The sequence below is a fragment of the Podarcis cretensis genome (assembly GCF_951804945.1).
Source record: "Podarcis cretensis genome assembly, chromosome: 12".
NCBI lineage: Eukaryota > Metazoa > Chordata > Lepidosauria > Squamata > Lacertidae > Podarcis > Podarcis cretensis.
The window spans coordinates 24,348,561-24,366,095 of NC_137181.1; the positions used below are offsets into that span (position 1 = coordinate 24,348,561).

Sequence of the window (17,535 nt, forward strand, 5' to 3'; positions counted from 1 at the left end):
GCTGAGTGCCAAGTTACTGTGGTATGGTGGTTAGAGTGCTGATTAAGACCAGGGAGATGCAGGTTTGAATCCCCACTCTGCCATGATAGTGATTGGGTGAGCCAAGGTCACAGTGTAACCTACCTCACAGGGTTATTATGAGGATAAAATAAGGAGGGTTTTTATAAGTTACCCTGTGCTCCTTGGAGGCAAGCTTAATGAAGATATTCTTAATTCTGAGCCAGTTTTCCAATAGTACTTCACTATTGTTTGTCCAGGTAACAGCATTTGTAATTTGTTAACATTTCTACTCCATTTGTGTTCCTGTCAATAGACTAAGTTCTCTCTGAAGTTTTTTTTAACCCTGTTAGATTTGCTGACATCAAATCCCTGTTGTAGAAAACTGAGCTGGGAAATGATGGTGTAGCTGTTATCAACGTTTTGGAGAAATATGTATTACTTTTGATGGAAGCTGAAATTAAAACAAACATTTCAGTACAATTGTAGCAAAAACCTAGGGACTGTATTTTATAATCCTTTTCATTCTTTACAATAAAAATCAATAACCTGAAGACAGACTGGACAGATTAACATACACTTTCTTTGATTCCCTGACATTAGAGCAAGGAAATGTTTGTCTACAGCAACTGACAAACTGGAAGAAAAAACAGTGGAGAAAAAGCATCTCTCCATCTCACTCTTTTCTCTCCACAAACAAGTTAAAAAACATAGGAGCACTGTTTGCCTTTTGTCAGTCATCTGGACTCCCATAAATTATTTATTGTGATTTCCAAATCCACTTTATATTTCTTTCCAGGAATAAAGAGGTCACGCTGGTTTATGTAGTGAAATTTCTTCATCTTTGCAATTCTTTGTTTATGCTTCCACCCCTCAAATCCCCAAAGAATGCAGAGAATAAAACAAAAGCTACACTTTGTCTCTGACCACTCTACTAAATCTCACCTAGTTGTGACCTTTACACATTATTGTCCATTGGAGGCTGTCCAACACTGTAAATAATTCCCAGCTTCAAACTGTTCACATCCTCTCACACATAGCTCAAGCTGTCCGAGGAATGAGAGCTGCCACAATCGAACATTTAATCAGTGTTATTTAACTCCCCCCCTCCCAGTGCCCATACATCTGCCAACAGAGGAAGTGAGCTTGGCAGAGGGGGGTCAAGGCGTGATAGGACTCGTAGTCCCTGCTCACCCTGCCTTGGAGACTGGACCAGCAGGTGCAGCAGAAGCGGCAACCCATTGGAAGACAGCACAGTGGTAGGGTTGGGAAGGGAAGGAAAAGGGGTCATCGTTTTGCCACCACTCCAGGCTCCAGGGTTTCGGGTACATGGACTTCAGATGGTTGCCTTCAACTCAAGAGGCCAGTGCTTAGCCTCTTCCAATCCCTCAACATGCATGTTGCATGCATATCATGAAGAGGCAGACGGTTGGGTTGGAGTCTGAGTGCAGAGTCCATCTCCATGCTTGGCCTCCTCCACCCATTCATGATTGGAGGAGCTCAGCCCTGCACCAACAGACATTGGGAGGGGGCACCTATGGTAGCTTGGATTAGGGGAGAGGAAAGTCATTCTGGAACAGGCCATGAAGTGGTATTTGCCTGCCTGCCTTTCTCTCCTGAAATCTTGATCTTCCAATTCTAAGTTCTCAGCGCTAGCATTTCTAATCATTGTAGCTCCAAACGCAGAAGTCAAAGAGGAAGTACCCCAAAGAACAGATGGTTGTTCTAAAGGTACTGTATAGGGCTTCCGTGATGAGTTTGGGACATCCACTGATGTCCACCAATGCTGCTGTTTGGATGCTTGTACATTTGAGGGAAATATGCTAGCATATTGGGACTAGTAGGAGACGAACTAAGAATCAGAACAACTAAGGCTGCCTTGTGAGCTTCTGGTGTATTAGTGTGCCAGCCACTCACAAAGGCACCTTTGCCTCTGGAGAAAGCCAGCATCTGGAAATGCCCTATTTATTATAGCAAAGGATGGCCATCAGTTACCAATTTTCATCATAACTTGTGGTCTTCAGGGACTCAAGGGAGAGAGGGACTTAGTACTTCACATTTTAAATTGCATTATTTAATGCACATCATCTGTCAATATAAATGATATCTCAAACAGAAATAAAATGCTCCCTCTTGTGGTGTGAGATGAAATATTCCACTAATTTGAGAGCATAATCATTTTCACATGGGAAAGGTATACTAATTTCAATCAATCCTTTTGCTGGAGGCTGCAATCTTAGACATAAGGCAATGAGACTTACCTAGGAATAAGTCCCATTGAATGTTCACCTAAATCTCTATCTGTGTGTGCCTGTAGCAAGTTATACACATGCAGAATCATCACGCATGACAATCTGCATTAAGAATTCCCGAAGTTGCTGCAGGGAAGTGTCCTCTGTGAACACCTTTTGTCATATTGGCAGGTCCCTCAGTTTCACTTGTGAAGTACACAGTGAGAGAAGAGCCACGGCTCCAATATAGAGCTAGAAATGTCCAATTCAACTGAGTTCAACATGGCTTATTCCCAGGTAATTGTAGACAGGGTTGTAGTTGTTGTTTTTTAATAAAATATTTATGTCCAGCAATTCATTTTTTTAAAAAATCAGAGCAGTATACAATGTACATAAAACCATAAGATAAAAAATAAATTAAAAAGTTAAAATCAGAAATCAACTAACTGTGATGGAAAGATATAGTCTTAATTGCCTGCATAAGCATGGTGGAATAGAAATGCTCTTGGCATTGAAACAAAAGGTGCCTGCTTCTCCAGTGGAGAAGATGTGGGAGGAAAGAGGATTCTTAACCCTTTCCTTGCACACTTTTTCTCCCCTGCACAATCCCACCCCACCCCATCCCTTCAGCAAAGCAAGGCTCTGAGGAAAGGCAAGCTGGAGAAGAACTAAAGTTCACTTCATAGTCAAGCTCAACATTACAACATTCATATTCCAAAACAAGGAATATTTTGCTATTTGTATTCACTTGCCAAGGACCCAGTTTATAGTTGCTGGATATCTGATAAGCATCGGGTGAGAGAGGAGCAACTGAATTTGTTATTCTGCTGTCAGACTACAGGTTTAGGTGGTTTGATTTATTGAACAGTCACTTTTCTTTTCTTTTTACAAAAGGTAAAGGTACCCCTGCCCGTACGGGCCAGTCTTGACAGACTCTGGGGTTGTGCGCCCATCTCACTTAAGAGGCCAGGGGCCAGCGCTGTCCGGAGACACTTCCGGGTCACGTGGCCAGCGTGACATAGCTGCTCTGGCGAGCCAGAGCCGCACACGGAAACGCCGTTTACCTTCCCGCTGGTAAGCGGTCCCTATTTATCTACTTGCACCCGGAGGTGCTTTCGAACTGCTAGGTTGGCAGGCGCTGGGACCGAGCAGCGGGAGCGCACCCCGCCGCAGGGATTCGAACCGCCGACCTTTCGATCGGCAAGCCCTAGGCGCTGAGGCTTTAACCCACAGCGCCACCTGCGTCCTTCTTTTTACAAAGGAGCTGCTAATTAGAGAACGCCATCACCACAAGTCTTTCTTTGTGATATCTGAACATGACAAGGATACCAAACATCACTGCTTTCCTTAGATTGTGTGTGCATACTAGATTATACATAGTGCTGCTTTCTCCCAAAATAGAATACCCTGTCAGAGCTAAGATGAGTTATTGCCAATAATTCTGTTATAAAGTGCCAGCGAACTCTCTATATTGACTTGTTATCAGCCTAGTGAATGACAATGTGCCAAGGGATGCGCATCCTCATTCATAACTCAAAGGAAGGTTAACTTTTCTGACCTTCCCGTCTTCTTTCATTTTTATTCTTGTCAAGAGCAGCCCAAAGAGGATCATTTGATTTCCTTTAAAAATCTTTCTTCTTGGTGAAACCACCTGGGATTTTTAAAAATCCCTTTTGGGATTCTTTTGCAAGTGCAAAAGAAGAAAATCCAAGTAGTCCACACCTGCTTCTAACTAGTTAATGCTAACAAGGAAAAATCCAGCCATCCTGAGCTGCCCCAAAGTCTGTTGTTCACTTAAAACCCTCAACTCTGGAACCTGCTCCAAGAAGCTGTATGTGGATCATCTGCTTTTCCTTGGGCAAACCAACCAGTTGGGCAGGGTATAAATAATAAATTTATTAGTAGTATTATTCATTCCAACTCTTATTGAGATTCCAGTAAAAGCCCCTTATACCTCCTTCCCAAGTGAAACAAAATTTTCTGCATTTTTGCACCTATTCATTGTTAGTCTCTCTCTCTCTCTCTCTCTCTCTCTCTCTCTTTGCCTCTACTGTCTCTGCCAAAACCAAAATCTAGCTCTTTGGAGCAGAGATTGGTATTTTGTTTAAGTTCCAGAATACATGCACATTGATGAAACTGTACAGACAGCAGTAATAACACAGTCATAGTAGGCAACCTTCTGTAGACAAATTGAGGGCAAATGACATGTAATACTAAATCATCAGTCTATTAATTGCCTTCTATATACCATCTCAATATGATTTCCACATAAGGTAATTAAATGTTAAAAACACAAGAACAGTGAATATATCTGAAACACAACTAAACCCTAACAGAGTAGACACTTGTGCTAAAGACCCACAGTTGGAAATGCCTGTTGGAACAAAAAATATCTTCAAATGTTTGGGGAAGAGACCATCTCGACTGTGAGTCTGGAAGACCTGCTCCCTGCCTTACTGGCTTTTCCCACCCAGACTGGGAAGGAGAGGCCCTGACTGACCCTAATTACAAAAATTGGATGGGGGACCATGTGTTGAGAGCCAGCATTGCGGCGAGTTGGACTGGATGACCCTTGTAGTCCCTTCCAACTCTTCAATTCTATGATATTCAATTCTATGATATTTAAAGGGCTGTCACATGGAAGATGTAGCAAGCTTGTTTTCTCCAGCTCCAGAGGCTAGGACCTGAACCAATGGCTTCAATTTACAAGAAAGGAGATTCTGCCTAAACATCATGAATAACAGCAAGAGCTGCTCAATAGTGGAATGAACTCCCACGGAAGATAGTGGACTCTCCTTCCTTGGAGGTTTTTAAGCAGAGATCTGTCATGGATGCTTTAGTTGAGATTCCTGCGTTGCAGGGAGTTGGACTAGATGACCTTCCAACTCTATAATTTTATGATAAGCATTTATGGAATGAAAAGTTGTGAGAGTCAAACAAGATGTTACAGGATATACACTGATAAGAAATGAATCAGTATGATCATCCTAAAACTTTTGTAGGCACAAATAGTACTGAAAGTGTGATTGCCTATGAATGCTCTGATAGCATCATGAACTCAGATCACTACGGATGCACAGTAAACTGGACATGTGGAGGGGTCCTAACACAGTCACCAGAAAGGAGGAAAGCAAACCAAAACAAAAGTGTGAAACGTTTTTGTATGTTATTTTCACTAATATAAGCACATTCATACACATTCCTTTCTGGAGAACTACATTGCAAAATTCAGAAAACTGAATTTCAAAGTATGATTGTGTTTTGGTGCACATATTGTTCTTGAAAATGTGAATTTTGTAGGCTCTCCCTCAAAGGCAAAGTGAATAGAATTTCCTCCCCATCCCTACTTGTCCCCCAGGTCTTCCTTCTGGGCTCCTGGCTCACCTTAGACTGTTGCTCATGACCCTGCCTCAGCAATTCTAGTATCAACCTTTCTTACAAACTCATTGTAAAGATTACAGACTAGGAATGTGAAATGTTTTTAATCTTTGTAAGTGCTATATAAATGCTACTGTAGAATATCTCCCTACAAGGATTTATCACAGAGTGACTAGCTTTTCTCAATAACTTTAAAGAATGCAATCTTTCCATTGACTTTATTTCTGAGAATAATCTCATATTGGTGCCATTTCTAAAGAAGCATTTCAATTTTGAGCAGCAGCGTGGTATTCTCACCTCAAATATTGTCAAAGTTCAGATCTAGCAATTACTTATATATTTATGCAGGCCTCTGTATTTTTAAAAAGTTAAGGGTCTATGTGCAGTCCCCTTTTAGCAGCCTTGAGCAACCATTTATACAAATGAGCAGAATAAATTTGCAGCACATTTTAGAAGATATTAAAGCCTTTGACTTCTACGGCAGAAGCCTCATTAATCTAACCTTCTGTCCAACGCTACAGGAGTCTGAATGCGGTGTTGCTCTGGCTAGGGTTCCAGACAAGAAAGGAAGGGATTTAAAAACTCACATGGATCCTCCTCCATTCCAGGGTATGAAAGGTTGTCATCTGGATATCCTCTAGCCTTATACCGAGAGACCTTATGGAAAGCGCAAACAATCAACTAGAATTCATTTATAGTTCTAACTCTGACCTTGAACAATAAATAGGACACTAACTCAGAAGAGATGCCTGCCTTCATTTGGGCGGGGTAACTTCAATTTTGCAACTCTTTTTAGTTAGCCACACACAGAGACTGCAATCTGCATGCAGTTCAACTAACTTTGGATCAATAGTCATCTGGGACCACACCCACCCAAAAACCAACAACCCTCACTTAGATCCATCTCAGTAGTTTTGCAGTGGCGGGGACAATATTTTGGAGCATGTGTTCATATAATCACATGACTACTTCACCTTAGTGCTAATGGAGGAGGCAGAAAAATCTAATCTTAAAATTACTATGTGAACTGAATATGGTCTCATTGCTACTTTTGAAAACACAGTGATGTTTTTTCAACATTTATACTTGCTAATTCCTTTGTATGGATGCAGAAAATTGCACTTTCATTCTCGGGGTGTCATGGGACATAAATAAAACATAGCATTAATGTGACCATGTTTATTTAGGACACATGTTCCCTTGTGTAGCCTGAGCATAATACAGTACATGGATTTCAGCAGCAATGTTTTCATCTAGATATGTTAGGTATTTTATTATTAATGTAGACATAATTTTTCTCATAAAAGCATAAGTTTTGGGATTTTGTTTTTTCCTCTGACAACAATTCTGGAACTAGTTCCTCTGACAGTTCTGGAGCACAAACACCATGACAAATTGCAATTTATTAGTAATTTCAGCAACATAAAATGTTGCTGAGAAAGGTAATCTGTCTGACTGAGAAAGTGCCAATTTTCTTTTGTTGCAAAACAGCTCTCTTTGCAGCCTCAGAGTAATTAGATACACCTCACACAGGCAACAATAGCATCCAAGAGCAGCATTTACACTGCAAATATATCAAATGGGTTCTGCATTAAAGTGGCAAATGAAGCATTTTATGCAGAATATTGAAAAGAGAATGACGCTGTGCCTTTCCATGGTAATGAAATACTAAAGGAGAACCCCAAATTCACAGGTTGACAGGCCAGAGATTTCAAGAGAGTTGCACTTCAACTTTTAGTTTCTCAAAATGTTGCCTGGCACTAAGGGTATCTGGCTGATTTCATGAGTGGAAGGTCTGAGTTCCAATTCCACTGCAATGAAACTAAGTTTTTTGAGACCCAGAGTTTTCTGTGTAAAAGGTCCCTGTTTTTAGGCTTTGGATCTCCAGTTGAAGGTTTCTCAGGTTGCAGGAAAGCTTTGGAGAGCCAGTACTAGTCAGAATAGATGATACTGGGGTTGACAGACCTTACTTCACACAAGACTGCTTCCTAGGTTCACTTCTTTGTATTTACTTCCTACCGAACCTTGCAGTTGTGGGATGGGCTGCCTTTTTTTTAGAGGTTGGCTACAATCATTCTGTAGTTTAGACCTTATTAAAGCCCAGGCACGCCAGCTTGCCACCGTGACTGAGGGGAGTCGGTGCTGCACAACATGCTCTCATTACGCATGCACACCATGTGATGCTGCAAAATGCAGCCACTGTTTCAAAATGCAGTCACTGTTTCAGCCCCACACACCATAGTCCACATTTCTAGGCTGCAAAAACACAGAGATTTTCAGAAGCTTTCCATCCAAACATTCCCACCGGAATTTTATACCAGCTTTTCATTAACAGTTTTACATCTGCAGGTATAGCCCCCCCCCCCGCATTACCCATATTTACAAATGCTTACATTGCTATGCTCCTTTTAGGCATTTTGAAAAATCTCTCCTTCCATGACTCTTTCATAGTTAGCATACTAGGTGCCAATATTTCTGCATCATAGTTTCAGAGATTCTGTAATTTACAAAGGAAAATATTTTTTTTAAAAAAAAAAATCATTCCCGCCCCCACAAAAAATCTTCTTGGCAATCTGCCAACAGACCTTATTATGTCAATGGCCCTAGTATGTCAATGGCAAAATAATATAGAAATAAATAAATAAATCACGGCAGGGATATCTCTGGAATTTAGCCAAAACTCTTGGGCAAATTGGTTCGTAATAGCAGTATGTCCTAAGGTACAACAGATGGAACTCCAAATGGGGCATCTGGTAGGTAGCAAGGCAGGCTCCTTTTCTTAGTTTCTTGGTTGCATTGCTTTGCTTTGCTTTGCTTAGCTAAGAGACAAGAGATGTTGTCATTCTCATCAAAAGAAAAGCTGCCAAAAAAGAAAAGAAAAGCTGCCTGCTTTTCAGAGTAATGTGCAACCTGTGGCCTTCCAGATGCTGTTGGATACCAGCTTCCATCAGCCCCAGCTAGCATTGCCAATGGTCAGGGATGATCAGATTTGTTACCTAAGAACATTTGATGAGACGCAGGACGCAGGTGGCACTGTGGGTTAAAGCCTCAGCGCCTAGGGCTTGCCGATCGAAAGGTCGGCGGTTCGAATCCCTGCGGCGGGGTGCGCTCCCGCTGCTCGGTCCCAGCGCCTGCCAACCTAGCAGTTCGAAAGCACCTCCGGGTGCAAGTAGATAAATAGGGACCGCTTACCAGCGGGAAGGTAAACGGCGTTTCCGTGTGCGGCTCTGGCTCTGGCCAGAGCAGCGATGTCACGCTGGCCACGTGACTCGGAAGTGTCTCCGGACAGCGCTGGCCCCTGGCCTCTTAAGTGAGATGGGCGCACAACCCCAGAGTCTGTCAAGACTGGCCCGTACGGGCAGGGGTACCTTTACCTTTTACCTTAGGTGAGCCACCACTGACCTAGAGGAAGGAATACTGCCTGTATCCCTTTTGCTTCTTGGCACAAATTTATGAATCATAAAGGAGGGGGAGGAATAGCTCAGTAGGAGTGCACATGTAAATTCGCCTTGGAATGAATTGGCATTGGTGCACACATCGTAAACCTCATGACTGTACTAAATGGGCTTGCAATGTTTTGCACGTGTACAATTTCATTTACTGCTGACATCTTAGCCTTATATCCCACTCTCAAAGAAGTTAACGGAAAACAGCTCAGCACAAAATATCACAACATTTAAAACCACTACATATATCAAAATAATATAAAACAAGTCAAAGCTACATCCATGTCAAAACAGTAAAACACTAAATCCATTAGGGCTAACTGAGTAACAAGGGTCCTGCTTCTGGCCTTGATGTCTCCTCCCCTCATTTAGCTCCAATGATGGAAGATGCTTCCCCATGAGAAGAACCTATGAAACTAAGTATTATTTCATCCATGTGCTCTAAATTTCTGCACCCTCAAATGAGACAAATGATTACTGTATGGAACACTCTTTCTCTCCAAAATAAAGTTTTTTCTGCCCTCAGAAAAAATAATCCTGAAAGTTTTTATTATATATACAGAAATATACTGACTGTTTTCCACAGGCTAGTGATAGTATAATTCTAGAAGGTTTTTGTGACCCTCAAGGACACCCCTAATTTGTTTTTTGGTTTTTTTAAGTTGTGTGGTAAAATCCTGACCACTCCCATGGGTCCTCTGCTGTGATGCCATTTTTTAAAAAAGCTGACTATTCCTATAGTCCCCTCACCACGATCCCAAATGGTTTATTTGTGGCACCCCTACAACATCCCCTCCAAACTTGTCCTTTGATTTTTATTTTTTAAAAAACTAAACTTAATCATGAATGATGAAAACGGTTTTAAATAGTGTAGAATAAGGTTTCTGAAGATGGTGTTGAGAATTGCAGTTCTCTCCACCACCACTGTTGCAGTTCGGCCATACCAGTTTGACATAAGGCCCCCAGAGGGTTGACCCATGTGTCAGTGTAGACCTTTGCCTATGAAAAGCCAGCTACTCCTGCTCAAAATGTTCCTCTCCCTGATCCTTTTCTGCTGGCCAGAAAATGACTGCAGCAGCCAAAATAAACAGTGCTATCCCCCAGCTTGAAGCTGTTCTTGTTGTCTCTAAAAGACCTTACAATGTGTGTCCCTACAATGCTGCTTGGCATTTGCAAGGCAGAGGAACGCAGATTTTCTAGACCAATATATGAAGCCACGAGTAGTCAGAACAGCTTGTCTTTCATTCATATATCTATATATCCTGTCTTTTTCTTTTGTATGCATATATGTACACACACACAGAGAGAGAGAAAGCAGTCATGAAAATCTCCCCTGTAACCTCCAGATAAACCTCTCAGTAGCAGATTGAGAAGAAGCACAGATCCAAGGTGTCCCTCCACTACCGTGTCCCTGCAACCAAACATTGACATTCATGAACCAATTGATTGCCCAGGAGCCAAGGCGCTGTTCTGTAAATACATCCCCATTTTAAAATTTCAAGTCAATTTCAGCAAGCAAGAGTAAGGAATTAAAGCAATCTATTTCTTATAGTGCGTGCTAAAAAGCACAATGCCATGTTTGAATGGTTAGTCTGATGAATGCCGACCAAGCAGGCGCAAAATTGGCACATATGCTTCTAATATATCTTGATTTTAATTATCAACAGAGAAAGAATTTCAGGGCAAGGGAGCTCAAATGGCAACGGAATTGAGTTTTGTGAAGTGAGAAAAGCATGTGTTTCAACAGCATTGTTTGTACGCAAAGGGTCCCAAGTTCAGTCCCAGGAATCTTCCGTTAAAAGATCTCAGGTGGAAAAGGCTTGAGCGTCTGATTCAGAATATAGCAGCTTAATTTGTTTAATTGACTAGAAATTACTTAGAGACCAAACCCCAGGATTTTTTTGTTGGAATATATTCAACTGGTGCTGGTCTTCAACTGGTTGTTCAGGACCCTCTGCCAGTTTGCAGCCCTGATCTAAGAGCATCAATACCACCCAAAATTGACACTGGCAGGGCTAGCAGTTGCAGGTGATATCAAGAGTCAGGGCACAGCGAAACAGGACACACCATCCCTGACTGGTGCCCATCACCACATCTTATGGAAAAGAATTCCAGAGTTCAAATCTACACTTTGTACTACTTTTGTGAAGTAGTCCTTTCTGTGTTCTGTCCCAAGTCTCCTGTCAATCAGATTCATTAGACGATCCTCGGTTGTAATGTCAGGAGAAAAACTCTCTCCTCTACCCCACTTTCTCCACATCATGTTCAAATTTATACACCTCTATCATATCTCCTCTTACTTGCCTTTGTTCCAAATTAAACAGAGATTACACAGAGATGGTCAGGAATGGTTGCTGGCATCCATCTGTCTCAAGAGACAATGGCGTGTGCTTCCAGGGGTGAAGTCAAACCGCTGGAGAATCACAGTGTCTGCTGCGGTTGCAGAGACTCATAACTGCCTCCTCCCACATAGCGGCACTGAAGTGTCCTCTCTGGGGCCCAAGTCTTGGCAGTGTGCATGGAGGTCCTGGACTGCCCAGACGACAAGACCTCACTGATGTGGTCCAAAGAAAAGCAGAGCAATACATTTGGCACCAACGTGGCTGCAGGAGTGCTGGAAGGAGGCATACAAGACACCATCCAACCACCTTAGAGACCCTGCTCCAGATTTGTGTAGGGTTTCTCCTTAGCCTTTTCTTCTCCTGAAGATGTCCTGCAAGGCAATGGGTACGTACTTTTTCTCAGAGTTTATTCCTGAAACCTTTCTCACTAATTAGTATAGCCACAAGGCCGCAGAGGTTTATGGTTAGCGTTTTCCTTCTCCTAAGTGGGCTACCTTTCCAGGTTGATGAGCCCCATCTGCCCCTTGCTCAAGATTAGGGATGATACTGTATAAAGTTCCCAGTCGGTTAGTAGTCTGGGATCCAATCAGAGCATGAAAGATTGCTAAAACATTCAGAGAAATGGGGGTTAACATTCTACTACATCTAGAATCAAAGGATTTGGGATCTACCCAGTTAAGTGGGTAGTTAAGTGGTACATAACAAGTACTGTTTTGAGATAATAAATTCTCACACATCTGTAATGTAAGCTTAGTCAAAATCAGACTGTCAAGAATATAACACTGCCAAAGAGAAACATTTCAAATATGACAAACTGCATAGTATGTTGAACTGCAAGGCCTTCCCTGTTCACTGATCAATGAAATGAGTTTGCTAGCACAAGAGATTCCTATCTGAACATGGATACTTCTTGGTTAAATTAAGAACCCCTATTTGGGAATAATACCTTCTCTCTCTCTCTCTTCCCTAGACAAAACTAATATAAGTGAGAAAAGTGAAGAAAATAATTGGTGTAGGTCAGGTAGTGGTGCCAGGGAACAGTTCAGGTGAAGAGCCAATAAAAGCTAAAAATAAGCCACGGGTTTTCATTTGACAGATGGTAGGGCAGTTTTATCTTTGCCCTGGCTCAGTAGCACAGGCAATATTTTAGCTGGTGAGATGGCAAAATGTACAAAATACAAGCCTAAACAAATGGCTTTAAAGCTGCATGATGCTTCAATTTTGTTCCCAGATGCATCTATTCCAGCATGATATAGGCCATGCCTCTTCACATCTATTCTATTGCAAAATTTCCAATGAACACATGTTTTTCCAGCACTTTTCATTCCTGTGCAAACCTATCTAGAGTTTAGTCTCTTCACTTTCTTATGGGGGAAATATACATGCCCTGAGAGATTATTCTAGTAGTTACTGTAACTGAGACATGTCTGAAGAGAAAATCCTTGGAGTCACAGCATGAGTTACCATCATTAAGACAAATGATCCCACCTTGATTGAGGGGAGCCAAGGAGTGTCAGGTCAGAATTTGGCATGGTATACACTGGCCTTGATTGGATCTCCAAATAAACACTGCTGGTTTGCTATGTGGCACATGGACGACTACAAACCATGTGGAGTTGCTCAGGTACAGTGTGACTTGTAAGAATGTACTGAATGAACACCCTCAAGATGTGGGGGGAGAAGACATAGGGCCAATGACGCATGAATGCAAAACTGCAATTCTGTATGAATACAAAGAAAAGGAAAGATTGTACCACTATGGGCACAAAATTCATCTTCCTCAAACTACCTTATATCACATTAAGATCAAGTTTCTAAATCCCTGACTGACTAATGTATGCTTGAAAATGTGTGCATAATGTTTGCTGAAATCTCAGAAGTCAGAGAGGTGGCTGCATAAGAGTTTGGTGGTTTGAGACAGGATTTCAGTGTCCATTAGCAAAATAAATAAAGCTGGCAAGTAGTTAGAAGGACCAAAGAGTGAGTTGAGGACCATAAGCAGGTGGCAGGCAGAAGGCTGAGAGGGAGAGACATGCTTGATTTCTGCTCGAATCCAAGCATGTGACTATGGGAAAAGCAAGACCTTCTGGGGTATTAATGCTGTGAGCCCTTTTATCAAAGGCTCAGGTTGTATACAGTAGTACCTCAGGTTAAGTACTTAATTCGTTCCGGAAGTCTGTTCTTAACCTGAAACTGTTCTTAACCTGAAGCACCACTTTAGCTAATGGGGCCTCCCACTGCCGCCACGCCACCGGAGCACGATTTCTGTTCTCATCCTGAAGCAAAGTTCTTATCCTGAGGTACTATTTCTGGGTTAGTGGAGTCTGTAACCTGAAGCGTATGTAACCCAAGGTACCACTGTATATGTAAACAAACCATATATCCTAAAGGCACCACTGTCTCTACTGTACCTCATCCTAAGGAAACCAAACCCTGAGTAAAATCTTGCACTGCTCAGAGACTGGGGTGGTGTGCAACAATATTTTACTGAAAAATTCATCTTTATGTAAGACGGAATAAATATGGACTCTCAGAATCGCTGCTTTTGATTTTTAGGCTAAAATACATACAGCCCTAAATATGGTTTTAGATACCAGGAAGATATTAGTTAAGTATTAGCGCTCATAAATTTGTTTTCCTAACCTGCAGGAAGCTGGCAGCTGCAATGGGCTGATGCTTCTAATTAAAGAATCTTTCATTGGCTTACACTTAGATGATTGTTAAATAATGCAGTTCACATGAAAGCCTTATTTGACCTTTTTATACAGTTAATTAGAAAACTAGTGTCTTCTACTATTTTCAGTAAAGTAAATTACTTTGGATCATCACCACAATTAAATGTAGGATCTCTTCTCCTTCAATGGCTACCTTAGCTTTTATGCTAGACACGAGAAATTAAAAAACAACCATTTTAGCAAAGAGCTGGATTATTTTCTGTTGAAGCAGCTTTCAATTTCACTGAGATAATTTAAAACATATCGGCTTGCATCCAAACTGCTATTTTTAGGCAGACCCAAGGGCTTCTGCATGTCCTGTCAGATTTTTGACTGTTTCTTCTCTTTGAACAGCAGATTTCCATGGCATATCACAAAGGATATTTGAAGCTCTTGTCAGTTTCAAAAGCGGTTTGCCAAGCACCATGAGGGAGCTGCTGGAGAAACACAAGTCCAAAGCTCCCTTGGGCATGCATGTGGAACTAGTTGCACAGTTCTATGAGCCACTGTGCTTGATGTTCTAAGCCTGCTAGATTAACCAAAGCCATTGCTATGTAGTGGAACACTTCCAAGGCTCTGCAGAAACACACGCAGCCCACGTCTCTAAACTATAGAATCATTAAAGGACACAACTATCCTACTGGGCATATATTAAATTTTAATTGCTAAGGGCTTGTGGATGCAAATTTGCTCATTTTGAACGGTGGGGGGGATTAAGGATAGGATAAAATGGGAATTAGAAGGAGAGATGCTTTGCTACCAGGTCTAGCACCAAGTATGAGGCAAGCCCTCTCCCAATCAGTGGCCTCCTGGCTGTGTGCTTACACTATGAGAGATGCTCTGGGTCTCCAATGGAAATGTTGAATTGTGGGTGGCTTTCCAGAGCCAACTGTTGCCGCCAAGTATATTTGCATCTGGGGAAACAGGCAAGTGGGAGGGGCACAACAGGAGTTGGTGTTGGTAGGTGAAAAGCAAGTGTCAATGCCAATGCTACCCTGCCTGTAACCTCTGTTTTCTTTTGCCAGGTCTAGCTAGGCTCAAGAGGAAAACATCAAAGTATCTGCAGCCCTCATCATTCCAACCAGCAAAAGAGGAGTCATCTGCATTGTACCTTTTGGTAATCTTGGTTTATCCTTGGAAAAGAAGGTCATAAGTCCTTCTTTTATGGTGCTGTGGATTTCAAAAGCAGGAACCTGGCAGCTAAACACCAGTTTTTTGCGCAGGAGAGTGTCTCTGCAGTATGTAAACTGATGCAGATAATTAAAAATTGAGACTTCTCCCACAAAGGCATTTCATACTTAATATCCAACCATTATGGAGATGTGACCCTGTAGCCATTTCCTGTTTGCTTCCAGCAATTGTATGCTGAAAACAAGCCTTGGACACTTAAATCTGCTACCTGCTGAAATGACTAGGAAAACGGAACAGTATAGTTAAGCCATCTCCTACTTTTAAAGTGGATCCAGATCAAGAACAGGGAACCTTTCCCTTTCAAACATTTGCAGCAGGCTACTAATGCAGTAGGAAAAAGGTGGGGGACTATAGTGAATGTGAATCTTAAATCTGCCCATCTTTTCAAAGGAAAAAATTGGCCGATATTGAAAATAATCCCAAAAATCCAACTACAGTTCTTACTACTCTTTTACCTGAATTTTTATCCAGTCTATGGAAATCATACTTTTTACATTCTAAAAATATTCCCACTCACCCATTTTTTTAGCACTGTCAGAAAACTCAAAAACACATTAGTGACCCTTATTCAAAGCAATCCAGTCTTGTGTGCACTGGAAAGGTTTATATTCCAGGTCAGCAAAGCTTTGACTGAGTTTTTAAATTGGGCAGTTTAAGAGTAGAATAAGATTCTCTTATGATAATTTACCTGCAATAAGCCTAGAATTTCCATTTCTCATTCGTAGAAAATGCAACGCAGCCAATGATAAAATCCTTTGCCCATACTTTAAAGATCTCATTACTTTCCCAAAGGATTTTCTATTATTACTGATTTTCCACTATGACTGATAGCTATTTACTTCTTGTTTCTATTAACATTTTGGATTAATTTTGCTACCATGGCCTACAAGGAGTTGAAACAGATAGCCAATCAGATTCAAGCCTCAGGCAGCTCCCATCAAAGTTAGAAACTCAGTTCAGTACAGTGCATCAAACCCTTGGTCCAAAGTCAGCTACTGACACAGATTATTACCAGCATGCATGTTATAGGGAGGTGAAAAGCTGTGATTTCAATAACTCCAGAGAAAGCCCAATGTATGGTCTGAAAATGCAGCATAAACGTGATATAAAGTGAGGGTGGACATGTTATGTTCTGTGTCCCACCATTGATTCCATTACCCTTCATGAGTTAGAGGGTGAAGTTCTGAAGTAGGGAGCCTCTTGTGTTGATGGAGGCTCACCACAAGATAAAGTCTCAACGAGTATTGGAGGCTCCCCCCTGCAGAAATTTGCCCTCTAGCTTGTGGACAGGGAGGGAGGTGGAAACTGTGGGTGAGGGAAAAGGAAAGTTAGCAGGCTTGTCCCTGCTCTATCTCATCACATGTTGCTTTTACACACTAGAATGCCTGAAGAAGATTTATGCTGTTTATAGTATTTTTACTTTCACAAAGTAGGAATGCGGCTCCACAACTGCGTCTCACACACACACGGCTTGGGGGTGAGGGAAACAGCCCCCCCCCCAAAAAAAAAAAACCTTGGAAAAAGCCTCTTTTTCTGAATCTAATTTTCTGAAGTCTAATTTCCCAGCACCTGGCATTCAGAATAATAGTGAGTGACATCAGAGAGGTGAGGAGGGATAGAGATGTCCCTCCATTCCACTGATGCCATCAGAGCATCAATAAAGGTAGGCAGTAGGAGGGAACTTGAAGGCAAGGTGAGTGGGTATAAGACAGGGCTTAAATTTCTCTCCAACTAAGTCTGAAATCTGAATCAAATATGAACTTTGAGAGTATGTAATGCTTGTTTTGCACGAAGGCAAATACTGCAAGACAGCCCACTGTGATATATATCTTGGTGGCGTCTCATCCTGAACATTCAGTGTCAGAACTGACCCCCTATTCTAGATTTTACTCTAATGTTTGTAATGGGAATCACATTCCACCAAACCTAATCAGGACATTTCAGAAGACTGTGTATTTTCAGCACCTGGATCTTAACCAATAAACAGGCTATTTATATATTACCTCTTTTGGTTCCCATCCCTTCCTTATGCTAGTTGAAAAAGGCAACAGCTGTGATGGCTGATGACACCTGGTAAGAAGCTACAGTGTCCAGGTGACAGATTCAGTACTACATTAATCCATTAACAGCTTTGTGGATTGTAGGAAATGTCTCCAGCTGGCATTATGCCTGGCTGCTCCACTAGCTGTAGGTCAGGCTATGGGGCTGCCCTTATATAGGCTAACTTTAGCTGGCT

General features: G+C 41.7%; 1 protein-coding gene and 1 long non-coding RNA gene across 3 annotated transcripts in view; one reads left to right on the top strand and one right to left on the bottom strand.

Moving 5' to 3' along the window:
* LOC307200057 overlaps positions 1-16,034 on the top strand; it is a 39,536-nt gene extending 23,502 nt beyond the window's left edge. Inside the window, exon 3 of the long non-coding RNA XR_013832308.1 lies at positions 15,134-16,034. This is a non-coding gene — a long non-coding RNA (uncharacterized lncRNA). The remainder of the gene's footprint in view (positions 1-15,133) is intronic.
* MALRD1 (MAM and LDL receptor class A domain containing 1) overlaps positions 1-17,535 on the bottom strand; it is a 234,181-nt gene that overhangs the window by 106,864 nt on the left and 109,782 nt on the right. The window lies entirely within an intron of this gene.